Consider the following 17,706-nt stretch of genomic DNA (forward strand, 5'->3'; position numbering starts at 1 on the left):
GGCCTTCAGCACTAGGTTAGGGCTGCTGAGGCATCCAGCTCCTTGCACTGCGTACAGGTTCTCAGGTTCTCTACCATGCAGAAAGCCACTGTCGCCCTACCCAGCACGTACCACGTAAGCCAATCTAGTGAATCCCCCTTACAATGGATGAACACATTCTATTGGTTCAGTTCCCCTTGAAAACCGTTATCGTCCTGTACTAGTCTTAAGGTTATTCAGTTCAGCTCATTCCTTAGACCATTTGGTCAGGTGACCTCTAATAGGACACAAGGAGGCCTTGGCCACTTGGATCACAGGAGCAAGGCAGTGGAATCAGGAAATCACCTCACACAGTGCGTCATCTTTGTAGAGAGATAGCCTGAGCTTCAGTCCTTCTGGGTCCTGAGGCCACTCTGTCCTCTTGACAGATCTGTCGTTCTTTAGTCAACAGCCTACGAGGACAGCAGCACTCTCTGTCCTGTTCAGGTAGCCCACAGATTTTCAGAGATGTAAGGATCCAGCACGTGCCCTGCTTAGCTGGCAAAATGAGTTCCTGAGACACCATGTTTCCCAGACGGTTTGTGAACAGACTCAACTTAAACAGCACAGAGTCCTATATATGTATGCAAGTCCTCTTGAGGTCCCTCTGTGTTAAGGAGCGCTTCACAATACGGAAACTGTGAGTCTGACTAGTCATGGGGGTTTATCACATCTTCTCAGTGGGCCTGGACACAGCATGCTGGGGAAGGATGGCAGTGACAATGGGGAGCTGACACTCAGCAGCTGCTTCCTGTGCTCCAGGGCTGTTGGGGACGATGTGTGTCATCCTACATAGGGTTCCAATGTAAATAGTCACACTTACTGACACTAGGGTCATCTTTCCTGAACTGCATTCTCACTTCAGTTGACCAAGACAACAACGTAGTGTACATTGTGACAAACTTAGAAAAAGCATGAACTACATAGCACATAACTTAGATGCATGTTCTGTTGGCATGTATGTGTGCACACGTGTTCACACTCAGGCCAGGGATGTACATGTAAAATTGAACAAAAATGTATGTGGACATGTTTCCCTTAATGAAAGAAAAATTACCTGGCCATGGTAGTGCACACCTAGAATCAGATGGCAGGAGGCAAGCATAAGAACACAAGCAACAGAAACCAAGGTTACTTGGCATCATCAGAACCCAATTCTTCCACCATAGCAAGTTCTGGATACACCATCACACGGGAAAAGCAAAATTCAGATCTAAAAATCACCTCTCATGACGGTGATAGAGGACTTTAAGAAGGACATAAATAATTCCCTTGAAGGCCTCAACAGATACAAGAAGACTGAAATAATCCCGTGCACCCTATCCGATCACCACGGACTGAGGCTGGTCTTAAATACCAACAGAAACAACGGGAAGCACACATACACACGGAAGCTGAACAACGCTCTACTCAATAATAACTTGGTCAAGGAAGAAATAAAGAAAGAAATTAAAGACTTTTTAGAATTTAATGAAAATGAAGACACATCATAAGAAAACTTATGGGACACAATGAAAGCAGTCCTAAGAGGAAAACTCATAGCTCTGAGTGCCTCCAAAAAGAAACTGAAGAGAGCTTTCACTAGCAGCCTGACAGTACACCCGAAAGCTCTAGAATAAAAAGAAGCAAATATACCCAAGAGAAGTAGACTGCAGGAAATCATCAAACCCAGGGCTGAAATCAACCAAATAGAAAGAAAAAGAACTAAACAAAGAATCAACCAAACCAGGAGCTGGTTCTTTGAGCAAATCAACAAGATAGATAGACTCTTAGCCAGACTAACCAGAGGACACAGAGACAGTGTCCAAATTAATAAAACCAGAAGTGAAGATGAAGACATAAAAATGAATATATCTTAAAATAATTATTCTGTTTGTTGAATATTAACTCAAAATGGAAGTCTTGTTCCAAATAGTTTCTTATATTGGAGCAGGCATCTCTCTTATGTTGGGGTCCATCCCAGGGGCACCTGATACCATAAAAGCTTAAGCACAGGTGCGGGGAGTACCGTTGGGTGGTTGCCTCTGCTGCGTGGTTGACTCAGGTCCAAGCTTAATGTGGGTAACTCTACAAAACGATTCTATTGACTTTTATCATGATTGGTTTCCAGCTGCACAGAAGATAAACAATTATGGCATTAGAAAATCTTCTACTAACAGCAGAAAGATAATGGCAAACTAGACAGGTAACTGTTACCTAGATCTTAACATTATTTTACCTAGGCCTTAACAAGATTGCTATGGGAGATTTCCATTCAAAATGGTGGAGACTAATCAGAAAATAAGGTCCAAACTAGCATCAGTATCGCCCCACCTTGACTCACAATCTTAAAAGCAACCAGAAGGCTTGCTGCTCTCTGTTTTGAGTTTCTATGGCTCTGCAGACAGTCTGCTCTCCTGTGAGCACGAGCATCTCTTCGTGACATATGTAGCTTTGTGCGGAGTGCAAAACAAATTTAGAGCCTAAGTTGTCTGCTGAGCTGGCTGGGGCCTTAGCCAGTGAAACACGCAAACTGCCATCCGTACATCCTCTTCTGCGCCGCCCCAAGGCCTGCAAGACAGCACAAGCACCAAGTCAGAAAGTTACGGTGCTCCATGTTTGAGATAGAAAACAGAAGCCACTTAAAGGCAAGTTGTTCGTCCAAGATGGCACAGCCAGCAAGCAACATGTAGTGGTATTTAAACAATCAGGGTTCCCTCCATCCTATCAGGCCACTCCAAATGACCCTCTACAATGCCAGGGCTGGTGACAGAATATCCTCCCTTGTCCAGCTGCACCTCCTGCCCTGCAGCTGTGCAGAGGAAGGTCACACAAAGGTGGAAATCTCGGTTTCTCCTTCTAGGAGTAACTAGACAAACACCATGCTATAACCTTCAAATCGATACTAACCTGATGCTTAGGCTCAGGTTTCCATAGCAACCCTACCGAGAAAGAACTTCATCCCTTCATGAGCAATGTCTCGGTACCTTCTAGCAATCCCCACTTGTGAAAGCTAGCTCACCATATCGAAACACCACCACCAGAGTTCCAAGTCTCTCCTGCATGCCACCCTCAGGAACACCAGGCATATGACCCCCACGCCATAGCTCTAGACAACTTCTTTTGTTTTTCCTTCTCTTTTCTTCTTTGTTCTTTTAACAATCGCCATCCTGATGGATGCCAGATACCAAAAGCTCTTTGTGCGTTTTGATTTGCATTTTCCAAATGATGCCTGGTGTTAAATATATTTTTTTCACGTGTTACTACATTCCTTCTTTGAGCTGTTAACTGTGTGAGTGTGTGATTTAATTTCCACAGATGTGTGAGCTTTCCAGTTTTTCTTCTGTTGCTGTTTCTAGCTTCATTGCAGACAAGACTCTTGTTAGGATATGGATCTTTTAAGAGTCTACTGGGGTTTCTCTTGTGACCTATATTGGTGTTGCTGGGCAGAGCCTCCTGTGTTGTAGTCTGTAGCTGGTTTGGTTTTTTGTTTGTTTGTTTGTTTGTTTGTTTGTGGTTTCCATGGGGTTACATTTTCCACCCCAAATGAAAACCTTGTACTGTGAATTTATAAGCATATACAAAATCCCCAGTTCACGCTACTATTGGGTGGTAGCTCCGCCAGCTCTAGCTGAGTATCTGTGGTTTCACAACTCGATTCCTTACTCCATCAATTGTTCCAGAACTTGTGGGGAGTTGGATAGTAAGGTCTCTGGGCTGTGGTGGCAGATGCCTTCAATCCCAGTACTCCAGAGGCAGAAGCAGGTGGATTGAGGCCAGCCTGATCTACAGAATGAGAGTTTCAAGACAGCCAACACTACACAGGAAAACCCTATCTCAAAAAGCCAAAAAGAGAAAGAGAAAGGAGTCTCCTCGTGCTTCTGTGCCATTGGCATGGAAGGAGGCATTTCCCTTCCACCTGAAGGGTTTTGCTTTTCTCATTTCTCATGGCCAGTTAGGTTCCTAGGCCCCTAGCTGTAACACCCACTTTCTGGATTGAACCTTTCACTAGTTTAAATGTCTTTATTGTCCCTATAATCCTTTTCAAACAAGATTTGGATTCAAAGACTTTCCTGAAGGACTCCCTCTGCCCATTCTGTTCATCCTTGCGAGCGAGGAACACCCTTTCCTGTTCCTTCACTTTAGCCCACAGCGTGGCCTTGGACCGTCAGTCGTTTGTAGGCAGCAAACAGTTGGACTCTGAGTTGCCTGTCCACTTTGCCAGTCTCTATTGTTTGATTGGATGATCTAATCCACTCACGTTTGAAGACCCCTGTCGAGGATGCAGGGACTTCTGACATTCTGCTCTCTGTCTCTCTGTCTTGCTGGGGTTTGGTGTCTCCTTTTCTACATTACAGTGGTATGAGGCTGATATTTTCCTACTGAGCCTCTTCAGTCCCTCTCATTTCCATATGTATATAGTCTGTAGCTATTTTTTGAGGTTTCCATGGGGATTACATTTTACACCCTAAAATGAAAACCCTGCACTGTGAATTTATACCAGCCCGACGCCAACTACACATAAAATCCTGGCTCCCAAAACAGTTCCAGTCTACCCAGTTTAGTTACTGATGTCTCAGAACTACATGTTTACACATCAAGTGTCCACAAACAGGCCATCGATCTCTTCACGCCTCATCTCCTCAGCCATGCGGGAAGCATCCGTGGGGGTCACAAACTAGGGTTCCAACTTTGTACCTCCTCACGCTCACCAGCACCCGAGACCTGTGACTCTCCTCACGGTTGCCGGTCTTTGTCCAGAACGCTTTCATTGATCTGAAGGTTTCTCTTTTACACAGGATTATTATCTGTTTATCCCTAGGAGTCTGTTACCTAGCAATGTCTGAGTCGTCTGCCCTCCCGCGCCTGTTCTGGAGGGCAGTGTGTAGTGAAAGACGAGAGAATGGCGGCTTGTGTTGTGACCCACCCTGGAAAGTTTTTCAAATTGAAGCTGGGAATTAAAACCTGGGTGATCAGAGAAGTAAACAATGGTAGAGTCAGGGTGTGGAAGACAGAGAACCTTCTAGAAGGAAAAAGAGTCTATCTATTGAAAGGTCTTGAGGAGGGACATCGTGAGTCCTTAAAGGCGGTGGAGCTGTGGAACAAACCTGAGAGAGCCCTGGACTCTGTGACAGGCAAGTGACAGGCCCAGTGGGAAGCTGCTGTAAGTGAGGGGGCTGCTGAGACCATCACAGGGGTCCAAGTGAGGGACGCAGGAAATGGAACTCTAACCATTTCTCCTCAGGGTTGAAGGTCCAGACCATTGGCTGGACAGATGTAAGAGCTCACCTGAGCAGCACATGGCCATGTTTCTAGCCCACACAACGGAAGACTCACCTTGTAAATGGTCCCCGATGAACTGTTTCTGCCTTGAGAATCGCCACTGTGGGCTGTACTAGAGGTGTGGGTAAAAGCAAGCCAACCACACAGCCTGCCTCGGTGTCTGGCCTCCGTCCATCACATATCTAGGCTGCAGGTAGGTATGGGCACCATGACCCTGACTCTTCCTCTGATGGCCTCCAGTGGCTCAGCAGCTCCCTTCTCAATACTGGCATCCTCTGAAGAAAGGAGCGGAAACCTTGCTTTGCAGTAAAAGGCACCAAGTCACAGAAGCACCTGTGCTCTCTCTAACCCAAGCTGCTTTTTGGTGAAGAACCAAAGAAAAGAGGAGAAGAAAGGAGGTTAAAAAAAAAAAAAAAAAAAAAAAACACTGGCAGCCACTCGGATGTTTGCATTTGCCATAGGGTGAGGTCTCAGCAGGTCTCAGCGGTACTTGGTAGGTGGTCTTGCAAAGGAAACTAAATGTTTAGGGAGGAGCCTGTGGGTCCGTGTGAGCGTGCATGTGTGCATTTGTATGTGTGTCAGTGTGTATGTGTCTGTGTGTCTATATGTATGTATGTGTCTGTATATGTCTATGTGTGTTTATGTGTCCTTATGTGTCTGTGTGTGTCTGTATCTCTGTGTGTGTGTATGTGTGTATATGTGTGTGTCTGTGTATGTCAGTGTGTGTGTTTATGTGTCTATATGTGTCTGCGTGTGTGTGTATGTGTTGGGAAGGGGGTTGTACCAGGCGCTGCTGTTGGGAGCAGTTAACAGTAATATTACTCATGAGTATACCCAGCTTGTGAGCATGCTGAACTTATTGTCCCTGGATGACATAGTTGAATACAGATTAACTCTTCACTTGGGGACTCCTGTTTGGAAATGAAGCTGGTGGACAGAGTGATAAACAGATAGACAGATAAGAATATCCAAACACGGTCAAAATGGATCCCTTCAGAGCATCTGCAGCCATACCATGAAGCAAACTTATCTGTAATGGCTCAGAACTATCTGTGTCTCCGTGCTTAGCAAATTAGGACTCATTAACTAACAGATCTATGGATAATTGAAAATATCTAAGCATGTTTATAACACCGTGCAAGTAGTCTGGGAAGAATGTATTACACAGTCTTAAAGACAAGATGAGCAATTACGGGGCGCATGTTGCAGGTGTATTGCATGGAGCGTTCATGTTATTGAAGAGAAGCAGTTATTGAATGCCCGCCAGTTTCCAGGTCTCTGCTGCTCGAGCTGGACAATTGCAACAAAGCCAAATTCCAGACTAAGCCCCTCGAGGGCCCTTGGGATGTCTCTGTGAAGGAGAGCAAGTGTGAGACTTGAGGGTGTATTGCACCCGTAGAAGCTGCTCTGAGCCAGATGCTAGGCGTCAGCGATCTGCACCTTCCTGAATCTGCCCACACGGATGGCATCTTTAGGGAGAGTGGAAGCTTTCGAAGCCGAGATGTGCCAGGCAAGCTGCGTCTTAAAATGAACTCATCGCTAAGCTTGAAGTAGGGGGAGAAGCGGAGGAAAGAGAAATTCCATTTCTGATTAACTCAGCTCTTAGGGAAGGGAGGGAGGCATGGAGGGATCGCCCACCCCCTCCTCTGGCCTCTCAGTTCTCATCAGTCACCAGATGCTGTCAATTCCCTCAGGAGCCTGGGCCTTCCTCGGTTTGTTTCTGTGTAGACCACAGAGCTCCGTGCCAGAGGTTATAAGCCCCAGGTTCCAGCTGATCAGTGAGCCCTGAACGGCACAATGAATCGAGCGCCCCACCGGCTGGCTGCTGGGAGTCAATGCTCAGTCTCTCAGCAGGGCTTTGCGCATCAGCTTAGAACCCCTCGTCCTAGCCACTGCCCACACTCCCCCAGCCTTACCACCCTTCACTGCCCAGGGCCTGGGACAGGCTGCGGCATTCTGGTCTACAGCCAAGCCACTTGACCAAAACAAAACCTGCCTGCTTTGTTTTTCTAACAGGCATCTGCTATGGTGGGTATTACACCAGGAAAGTCAAGAGAAACCTGATGATTCGTGTCGTTAAACACAATTGTGGTGCCTTTCTCTGCTGTGTTAAATAAAATGCCAGCTCTGTAGCTGGAAGGTGGCGTCCATCCAGCTCAAAGGGAACTGGGGATCCTGGCAAGTGACTTAATGCTGTTTCTGCCTCTTTCTCCCCATTAGCGAAATGAGAATACTAATAGATACTGACCTAACCCTCTCTGGGAGCCAGGCGCTGTTCCAAGAGCTTAGAAGTCTAACGTGTTTAAAACACTGTCACATTTGTCCTCTGAGAAAGGCACAACATAAGGGAAGCCTGCGCAGAGTTTCTCTCAGGTTGCCGGGAAGACTTAAGGAGCGACAGGATACGCTCAGGGCTCCGGGGCACAGGGCGGTTCCTGTAGGTCCGGTTCCTGTGCTGGCTGACAAGGACAAGTGACTAGGAGAAGGTGTCTTGTACTGTGTCTAGGACTGGTCCCATAACAGGAGCCACCCTCCACTGCCAGGGAGAACCAGATGTCAAGGCAGCAGAATATAGGAAGTAAAGCACACTGAGTCCCTGGGACAACCAGACAGTTTTTCATGCTATTTGTCTCTGGTGTCTGGTCTTGGCTGGAATAGTACAGAGTGATTCTAAATCTGTTCCCCCAAAGAAAGCTGACAGAACAATTCATTGAGCTTCTCTGAGAAGTGGCTTAAAGTGCAAATCCTGCGGCCCCATCTCAGACATAGTGACATCTCTAACAACAGTCTGGAGTCTACACTGGACCAGTTACCTGCACTCGAATGTGCTGAGAGCTGCTGCCCCTCAAGTCTCATCCTGCCTGGCAGTGGCCAGCTCTGAGCCCACAGGAGGGTAGAGCTGACTCCAGGCAGGGCTTGGGACAGCTTTCCAGGCAAGTGACACAGGGCACCCTCCCCACCTGGCTCCCCTTAGCACTGATGAGGACTTTCAAGAGTCAGAGCATCCAAGCTTCCTACCTCTATCACGGTAAAGGAAGTGATCAAAGAAATGATCGGAACGCCTGTGGGAACACATCAGCAAGGCAGCATGTCTGCCCCAGCTCTCCCAAACGTCCTGACTGCCCAAGTCTGAGATACTCTCTTATCCCAAGTTTCAGCTTCAGGAAGACTGGCAGAGCTTTTCATGTCTGAGAAGACTCTCAGTTGGAAACAGCGGTCCCCAGAGCCCGAACCATGAAGCCAGGCTGGGACACAGTGACACGGCGAGGGTCTCAAAAGCCAAGGGATTTTACTCTGCTCTGTGGCCTGGGCACGGGGCATGAGTGGTCATCTAGACATAACAAAGTCCAAGGGGACCCAGGAAGCAGGATCTGAGTGGTAGCTGGTTCCAAATCGGTAGGGCCAGTGTGGCCTTCACGTTGGAGCATCTTGTGGCTTATTTTAGCCATCCTTTTGAAAGGCCATGCGCTGTCTCAAAGATGAATCCCCTTTCACTCCTTCACAAGTCCCAGCAGAGAAGCCTGTGCCATGAGACATGTAATTAGACTTCCTGCAGGGTTCCTGGTTTTGCCTCTTCTGGGATTCTGAGAGTCACTGCTATTCTGGGATAGCCCTTGTGAGAGTCACTGCTATCCTGAGATAGCTCATGTGACTTTGTTAGCTCTAGAGAGCTCTGTCACCTGTAACCAAGAGAGCTGACCGCTCCAACCACTGAAATGCCTGCTGCTTATTAGCAAGGAGCTGCCAAACTGCATGTGAACCCCAAGTGTGCCCTTGAGAGAAGAACTAAACATAGCCCTGGCTTTTGCTATGCCTTGGTTTCCCCTTCACAACCCTCAAGGAAGGCCCAGCACTAGTTTTGAGACTCCGGCCTAGTGCCCTTGAATGGAATTTGCTTCAAAAGTTGAAGGTCTAGACTGTTGTGGTGTGAAGCACGGGTCGTGAGGCTCTCTCCAGTTTGTTGTGCTGGCATGGGTGAGCCTCATTTTCTGGAGGCGGGTCACAGGATTCCCTCCCAACCTGGTTTTAAGGGCTCTCGAAAGAGCCAAAACAGAAAAGGGAACCCTGTCCCTCTGTCCTTCCGCAAGTGGTGCCTTTGAGACAAGACATCTGGGTCTGTGGATGACAAGTTAGAAGAAAATGGAAGAAAAGAAAGAAGGAGAGAGAGAGAGAAAGAAAGGAAGAAGGAAGGAGGAAAGAAAGAAGGAAAGAAAGAAAGAGAGAGAGAGAAAGAAAGAAAGAAAGAAAGAAAGAAAGAAAGAAAGAAAGAAAGAAAGAAAGAAAGAAAGAAAAAAAGAAAGAAAGAAGAAAGAAAGGAAGGAAGGGAAAGAAGGAAGAAGGAAAAAAGAAAGGGAAGAAGGAGGAAGGGAGAGAGACAGGGAGAGAGACAGAGACAAAGAGAAAGAGAGAGAGAAAGAAAGAAAGGAAAGAAGAAAAGAAGGAAAAGAAGGAAGAAAGAAAAAAGAAAGGAAGGAAGGAGGAAGGGAGACAGGGAGAGAGAGAGAGACAGACAGAGACAGAGACAGAGACAAAGAGAGAGAGAGAGAGAGAGTGTGTTCTGGTGTCTCAACAGAACCAGAACATTAAATGGGTCTCAGCAACAGCATGTCAGCCTGCCCAGCTCTCTGTCACCTTAGCCCCAAACTTTAATGCTAAAATCAGCATTCAGCTCAGTTTTAATGTTCCTAGTTCTCTTAAAAACAAATGAGGATTTTCCTCCCAGTTTTGTTTAGACAGCTGTACAGATGGATCTGTGAACTGGGTGGTACAGAACAGCAGGCCGTTTCCCCGGCTGCTGATAAGGACGGTGGGAATGAACACAGCCCTGGTGCTGGGGAGTAGCTTTGTCTCTGCCTCTGCCTGGGGAGAAGGGAGTAGGGGGCACAGAGGAGAAACTAGAGTTCTGTAAAGCTGGGGACTGCTGACTGGAAATGCCACTCAGGAAAGCAGGTGACGTACATATCTGATATCTGGCACCCTGCGTGCTCAGATGCTGCCAGGGAGGGTCCAGGGCTGACCAGGAGAGGAGTGAGGCTTTGACTTGGCGTCACGTCATCCAAGATGTCTCCCCTTGTGAGGCATCTTTTGTCTTTCTTCTCTGGTCATTGTTCTTTTTTAAAAAAATTCACACACAAAAAGATTCAGTAGGAGAGTCACATGACGGTGGGATGCTACACATGTACGCTCTTCTGAGGATGTCCTTCAAGCTCTCCTCATGAAAATCTAAAGTTAAGAGACTCTCTTAGCTTTAACGCTCTCTGCATGACTCCAGAGAAGATAGCCAGTGCCTTGACTGAACCTGGCAGCCATCTGGGCCTATCATTCATGCTAGACCTAGGCCAACTCTGCCCTGCATGCACTTCACACTGGATCTCTCTCTAATTGAATCATAAACTCTGCGAAGGATACGCGGTCTGTTGGAAACTGCACACTTTGTTCCACACTGTTCATGGGGACCAGGCTCTGGGTAAAAGATGGAAGGACCCTTACAAATCTCAGCTGATGACCAGCAGTACCTTCAGTGACAGCTGGGGAAAACGAAAGCCGTGGGCTGGTGGCACCTGACAGTGTGCGAGCCTCGACGACTAAGGTGTAGTTCCGCTGGCAGTGTTCAAAGGACAAGGCCCTTCCTTGGTGTCATATCACCATGATGGAGCAGAGACCCATCTTGGGCAGAGCTTCTCAGACTGTAACATGCCCATCACCAGCCCACCTTGGGCTTGTATTGTTCTCACATACAGGCATAATCTTATGATGCAGCTAAAGTCAAAGGCAGAATGCACACCTGTCAACTAGATATTGGACTGAGGTGTTCCTCTCCAGCCTGACTGACACCAACCAGGAGACCTCCATGCTGAAGGGCTACCCAGTCAAGACTGGGCTTGGATCACAAGGGGCCAGGAGCCTGTCCTCTCTCATCAGTGTGGGCAGCCAGGGCATGAGGGAACATGGTTTTCATTAGATTAAACTGTTCATCCCTGTGGGCAGGATGAAACCAGGCTAAGGCTGAGAAGGGGGCCCCCTGGGGGATCCCCACATGCAGAAACAGGTAGAAGGGACTCCTCAAGATGTTTGTGGCTATCTTCTGGGTCTCTCAGTCCCTGAGGCTTTTTCTCAGGGGTGGAGTACCTGGGCTGTGGAGGATGTGGGACCAGGCTGCAGGAGGTCCCTGGGGCATCCCAAGCCATAGCTGCCACAGATAAGGACCAAGGACTGAGACTAGAGAAGGCTGGGAGGATCCTCCCTGCCTCCAGGCTAAGAGGACTGGACGTGGCTCTTCTGGCTTCTGGATTTGCGTGCTTTCCTATCCTGGCGCAGTGACTCTTGTGTCTTGTCAAAACTCCCAAGCAGAAATCCTAGTTCCACGAAGTAGTGTTAGGAGAGGGAGGGGGTGACGAGGTAGTAGGTGCAGCCTTGTGGATGCGTTAGTGTCTTTATAAAAGACCCCAGAAAGCTGCTACCCCTTTAGCCAGGTGAAGAGGTCACCGGTTAGCCAGAAACTGGCCTTGAGTAGACAGATTTACCAGTGCCTTTGCACCCTGGACCACAGGCATCACATTCTGTCTTTATAAACTACCAAGCCTCAGGCTTCTTGTTGCAGCAACACGAAAGGGTTGGCGGCAATTTGGTGAGAAGATGCCAGCTTTTCCCTGTGACACTGAACTATCCCTCTGATGTGACTGTCTACATTCCACTGTCCTGTAAGGACACTTGTCATAGGTGAGGGGAGCGAATCAGTGAGCTTTACCTTAACTCAGTGAACTTGGAAGACCCAGCCTCTAAGCTTTGTCCCATCTTAAATCCTAGGAACGAATGCATATATATCAACATCGGCATGCTGTGAGAATACAGCTAACCCCACAATAAGCCACTTCTCCATGCTTGTGTTCTTGCTGTTCCGAGTGAGGACAGTCTACTGGCCAGCTTCCCAAGGCCAGTGTCTCCTGTGGGACAGCGGCCTCAGGCTGGTCACAGGAAAACAAAGGTGGCCTTGTTCTAACAAGGTTCTAGCTCTTTCCTCAGCTTTTATCGTTTTGTTTGTTTGTTTGTTTTTGTTTTTCTGAAGCTCACAGGATCGTCCAAGCGGAGGAAGGCGGCCTTGCAGCTCAGAGGTCAGAGAAAGTGGCTGTGGCTGAGAAAGCCCGCTCACTCACCACAGCCAGGGCTAAGCCACAGCAGGACTCACCTGGACACCTCACCCAGCCCCGTGAGAGCGTGAGATGGGGAAGGCTCACCCTGCCCAGGGTGGAAGAGTCAGTATGCGGTCTGCTGTCTTTCAAGCACAATCATGGATCCAGGAGAGCTCCAGTGAGCACTTTCTCTTAAATACAGAATATTCTTTATGAATTTCTGTGATGTTTTCTGGGATCACTTGATGTAAGATGCCAGGCCAGTCCCGTGAATGATATGCAACAGAATAACAACCTCTGCCTTCACAGAGATTAGGGGTGAAGGCTCACACACATTAGAATTGCCTTAAAGACCGTGGAAAGCAGCTAGTGTATGCAGCTTTTAAAAGTATTTCTTTTTAAAATATGTATTTATTTTAATTTTATGTGTATGTGTAAGTACCTGCATGTTTGTATATATGCATGCATGTATGTATGTATATATGTATGTTTGTGTGTATAAATGTGTGTATGTGTGTGTATGTGTTCATGTGTATATGTATGTAGAGTGTATGTATGTATGTGTGCCTGTGTATATGTATGTAGTGTGTATGTGTATAATGTATATGTATGTAGTATGTATGTAGTGTGTATGTGTATATGTATGTATATGTGTGTATGTGTGCATATGTATATGTATGTAGTGTGTATGTGTGTATGTGTGTGTGTGTGTGTGTGTGTGTGTGTGTGTACCATATTCATACCTGGTGCCTGGTCAAAGGAAGACATTGGATCTCCCAGAACTGGAATTACACAGGGAGTTCTCAGGTCACTGAAGATATCACTCTGAATGACCCTTGACTCTCAAAGGCTCTGGGGAACTCTGTGTTTAAAGGCATTAGCTATGAAAGGTAGGGATTCCATAGGGCTGAGCTCCTTGACCTCAGAGCTACTAGCCATTCTGATCTGCAGAGATACCCAAAGGGAGGTGGCCTAGAGTTGTGAGGCACACCACCCAACATTCCAGAGTCTGCGCACGATCTGTGCTCTGGGATCCCTGCTCAGCTACTGAGTCAAGATAATAACAGCACAGGCTCAGGTGGCATCACTAGTCTGTGCACAGAGTCCGGGGGAACTCATGCATACAGCAGGCCACTCTCTAGCTATGGACTCTGGGCCATGATCCCTGCATAGGGATGGCTTTCTCCTTTCAGAGGAGGCCCCACTCTGTGGTCTTAGAAAGGTATTTGGGGTTAAAAAGTTATATGGCAGACAACAGTCCCTTGTATCTGCAGTGAGTTCTCCTGTGTCCAAAGGGACTTCAACTTTTAGACCTGCAGAAATCCCAGTTCTCAATATGTTAAATCTCTTTTGGTAGATCTGGAACCAAAAGCTACTTCTCAGCCTGTCTTATTTCTTCAGACATAGCAAGAATCATTGTCATAGCAGACCATCTTTGTCAACTCCAATATTTAACTAGGCATAATGGTGCTGGCTGTTTCTATAGGGTGTGTGTGTGTGTGTGTGTGTGTGTGTGTGTGTGTGTGTGTGTGTTTGTGTTGCCTTACTTGGGTATTTTTACTTTTTCACAGGGCTGCCCGTTGTTCACAGTCTGTTTCAAGGCATCATTGATCCACAAAGCTGTTTGTGGCTGATTCCCTAGGCCCCAGGTTTCACCTGCCTAGCATCCCAGGACACATGTACTTCTGGCTTTCCTGAGTTCCCTGGGCCTTGGTGATGTAATTTTATGGGTGAGTCAGCTGGTAAATTCAGCTTCTTAAGGGCTGCAGTGACAGTCAGCTGCAAGGTCCTCTCTGTGCCCCTACCTGGGTCAGTGCAGATCTTGATTTCTGGCCCTGGTCTCTGGTGCGCCCAGACTGCCAGAGGTCTCGGCAGCTAGGCCAGCTCTCCCTGAAGTTCCAGTCTCCTTGCTGTTTCTTTAGCTGTTTGCTTCTGTGAAGGAGTCATCCCGTGTGTTTAATCTAGAACTTTTAACAGTTTTTATGGCTGTGGTGGTGTCATGGGGGGAGGGGGCCAAATAAGTTCTCTAAAAACTTCTGGAGGAAAAATCTCTGCTTGTCATGATTGACATTTCTCTGCTCCCTGGAGCTTCCACGCAGTTCCCGGGGCTCTCACACACAAGAGCTGGCACTGGAGAAAGAGACTGGGCAGAGAGCTAGGAGTGTGACCTCACATGACAGGTGTCAAAGCAGGCCTCGGTGATCACCTGTCCTCTTGGCTTCCTGATGTCACGTGATCTCCCCTGGTCCTGTGACACTGGGTGTCAATTACAGTCCTGTGTCATTCAACAACAGTGAGAATCTCTGAGATAGTCATCACCGTGTGACTCCCCTGGAATGACTCACACACCTGGACAAGGCAGGTAGATCATTGGCCAGGACTCTGGCTGGATACAGCAGGAGGCGTGGGAAGAGGCCCAAGACCGCTGCTGGTGTAACCCGGCAACCTGTTTCCAGTAAGCCTGTTTTTATACGCTGGAGTTTGTGCTCATGATGGGAAAAACAGTATTGCGTAAACTGGCGGCAGCTGTCTGCTCTGAATGTCAACGAAAGGTACCAGACATCGCGGCAGGCAGGGCTTGCTCACAGCATCGTCTCCAGCAGGGTAAGCGGCACACTGCATGGCTGCTTTCCTGAGCTGTAGAGTCCGTCGGCTCTGTCATCATCCTAAGGCCACAGCTAAACATCGTTGAGTGTAGTTTGTTTGCTACCAAAGGCCATTTCTCTCAGTTTGGGGATACAGAACACTGCGAAACTTTTCTCTGGGCAGCCTTTGGTGTCTCTGGAACGTGACAGAACACCATCACATACGCACTCCCCATATCCTTCCCCCAGTCCTCCTGTGCTATGTGCATTCATAGCATGGGTTTTTATCATTCGCCTTTCTTTGTCTCTGATGGTGGGGATTGCAGCAGCTCCCCATGGCCACAGGGGACCAGCCTATGGAGGACAGGGAATCCCAGGGACATTGATGACAGACTGTCACCCTCACCTTGTGTTATCATCTCCCAATCGTCTGGTGCTGCCTCCCCCACTTTCTGTCCATGCATAACTGAGTCTCACCTTCTGGACTCCCAGGACACAGGCAGCATCCACACTGCTCCCCGAGGGATTGTGGGGAGCATGGAGGTTGACTGGGTCCCTAGGCCACGGGAAGAGAACATGGGTCTGTGGATTTTAGGAAAAACTAAACAAATTTGAGAATACAGGAGCAGCCCCCTGTTCCCAGCCGAGGCGGTTGCCTCCATTCTGTTTCGTGTTTGCAGAGAAAGTCTATGTTTTTATAAGTTTTCAGTTTATTTATCATTATTATTAAGTATGTGTGCATGAGTGTGTGTGTGTGTGTGTGTGTGTGTGTGCATGCATCAGTGCACACGTGGAGGTTAGGGAACAGTTTCAGAGACTGGATTCTCTCTGACCACCACATGGGGTCTGGGGATTGAACTCAGGTCGTTATGCTTGGCGGCAAGCACCTTTATCCACTGAGTCTTATCACCAGTCCTGAAAAGCCTGTTTTTAAAATGTCCAACAAACACTGGAGGGTGTAGTGTGTGTAGTAGTGTGTGTAGTAGTGTGTGTAGTAGTGTGTGTAGTAGTGTGTGTAGAAGACACAGGAGACTAACACACACTGGGAGAAAGTATTCTTCCCTCAGCTGATGATGTCCCCAAGTCCCCGGGAGGTCACTCAGCCCAGGACTTGCCAGTTATCTGGGAACTACATTGTCATCTGAGATGGTCCAACCTTCCACCCCTACCACTGCTAACCAAAGGAATGCTCTCGAACGGTGACATGAAGAACTCAAAGGCATCCAAAAGTCATATTTTTACATTTTCGCTGTGCGTGTGTGTGTGTACGCTCGAGCATGCTTGCATGTATGTGCACATGTGTGTATGTGCATGCATGTCACACGCACTTGTTTATGTGTGTGTGTTTGCGTGTATGTGCATGCATGTGTGTGTGTGCATGCGTTCATGTATGTGTGTGTGTGTGCATGTGTGTGTGTGTGCATGCGTTCATGTATGTGTGTGTGTGTGCATGTGTGTGTGCGTGTACGTGTGTGAGTGTGTATGTGCCAAGGTACGAATCTGGAAGTCAGAGGACTTCCTGGAAAAGTTGGTTCTTTCCCCACCATGTGGATCTTATTTGGAGATAAGCAGAGGTGGTGTGGCGCACCCAACCCACCCACCCATGAGAGTAAACAGCAGAGGACCGGCTGCCAGGAATGATGTCCGGCTGGGACAGACCCAGGTCAGAGTGGGGATCAGGCCTAGACAGCCCAGGGGATAGGCTCAATCATTCACTCTCGATTAGCAAATGGAGAGAGTGAGGGAGGCATTCTCCACCGGCCCCCGGAGAGACTTCTGTTTCCTATTTTTCAAACGCCCCAGACAGTACCTGGAGCGGACACTATCCCCTCTCATCCCCACATTCCTTCAGGCCCCATCACTTCCAAAGCATTCTAACACATTTCATCTCAAACTGTTTTCGCCATGTGGAACTTGCTATCTCACCTAAAAGGAATGTGGGTCTGTCCTTTTCAGGTTTTCCAAATGTGAACCGGGCTCCGAGAGGGGAAACACACCTCCACCCGATCTCCACGGGTCATTCAGGTTCCCTGGCTCTCTGCTTCTGGAGGAACCCTTCAAATGCCACGGCGGATGAGACAAATATAGCTGCCTGGGGTAGAGGGGCCAAGGCCTTTGGTATGTTAAGGCCAGGACCGCACAGGAGAGAGAGAGAGAGAAGGGATAAACAGGAACTCTCCTGCTCAGAGCCCCATTCTAGCCTGCTGCCTCGGCCAGGCAGCCCTTAAGAGCCCACGATAGCTTCTGTACACCCTGTTCTCCTATTACTGTCCTTCCCAGAGCCAGACCTGAGCTAGGAATTTGTCCTATGAGGAGAGAGGGGGCAGCCAGCCGGTAGGGAACCCCAGCCTTGAAATAAGCCCCTTTGTGTGGCTGCTGAGGGCAGAGCATAGGAGGGAGAGAGACATCCCCAGGCTGGTCTGGAACTCCACATTTAAACATTCGGAGTGTTTTTAAATAAAATCATTCACACAGCTATTGCGTTTTGCATGTGTGTAGTGGGAAGGGAGGGAAAGGGGATTAAGACAAAGAATTTATTAAATGTGGATATTGAAAACACATATTCTCAGTCAATCTGTCTCAGAGGGCTGTGTGTGCATGCAAGCATGTCTCGGTATGTGTGTGTGCGCACACGTGTTTATAAGCATGTGTGTGTTTGCATGTTTATTACTTTCTAAAAGGGCTCTGGGTTTAGATATTTAGATTCCTAG

General features: G+C 47.9%; 2 long non-coding RNA genes across 3 annotated transcripts; one reads left to right on the top strand and one right to left on the bottom strand.

The window, feature by feature from the left end:
* Positions 1 to 1,970: 1,970 nt before the first annotated feature.
* Positions 1,971 to 3,217, bottom strand: Gm39278. 2 transcript variants are annotated; one of them, XR_879322.1, is made up of 3 exons: positions 3,020 to 3,217; positions 2,342 to 2,568; positions 1,971 to 2,128 (listed from the first exon to the last, which is right to left on the bottom strand). It is a non-coding gene; the product is annotated as a predicted gene, 39278 (long non-coding RNA). The 2 variants fall into 2 exon arrangements; XR_879321.1 differs by having other exon boundaries at positions 2,332 to 2,568.
* Positions 3,218 to 11,484: 8,267 nt separating this feature from the next.
* Positions 11,485 to 17,468, top strand: 6030466F02Rik (RIKEN cDNA 6030466F02 gene). Its single transcript, NR_040702.1, has 4 exons — positions 11,485 to 12,000; positions 12,347 to 12,588; positions 13,982 to 14,140; positions 16,952 to 17,468. It is a non-coding gene; the product is annotated as an RIKEN cDNA 6030466F02 gene (long non-coding RNA).
* Positions 17,469 to 17,706: the final 238 nt, after the last annotated feature.

Source organism: Mus musculus, chromosome 8, assembly GCF_000001635.26.
Source record: "Mus musculus strain C57BL/6J chromosome 8, GRCm38.p6 C57BL/6J".
NCBI classification, from domain to species: domain Eukaryota; kingdom Metazoa; phylum Chordata; class Mammalia; order Rodentia; family Muridae; genus Mus; species Mus musculus.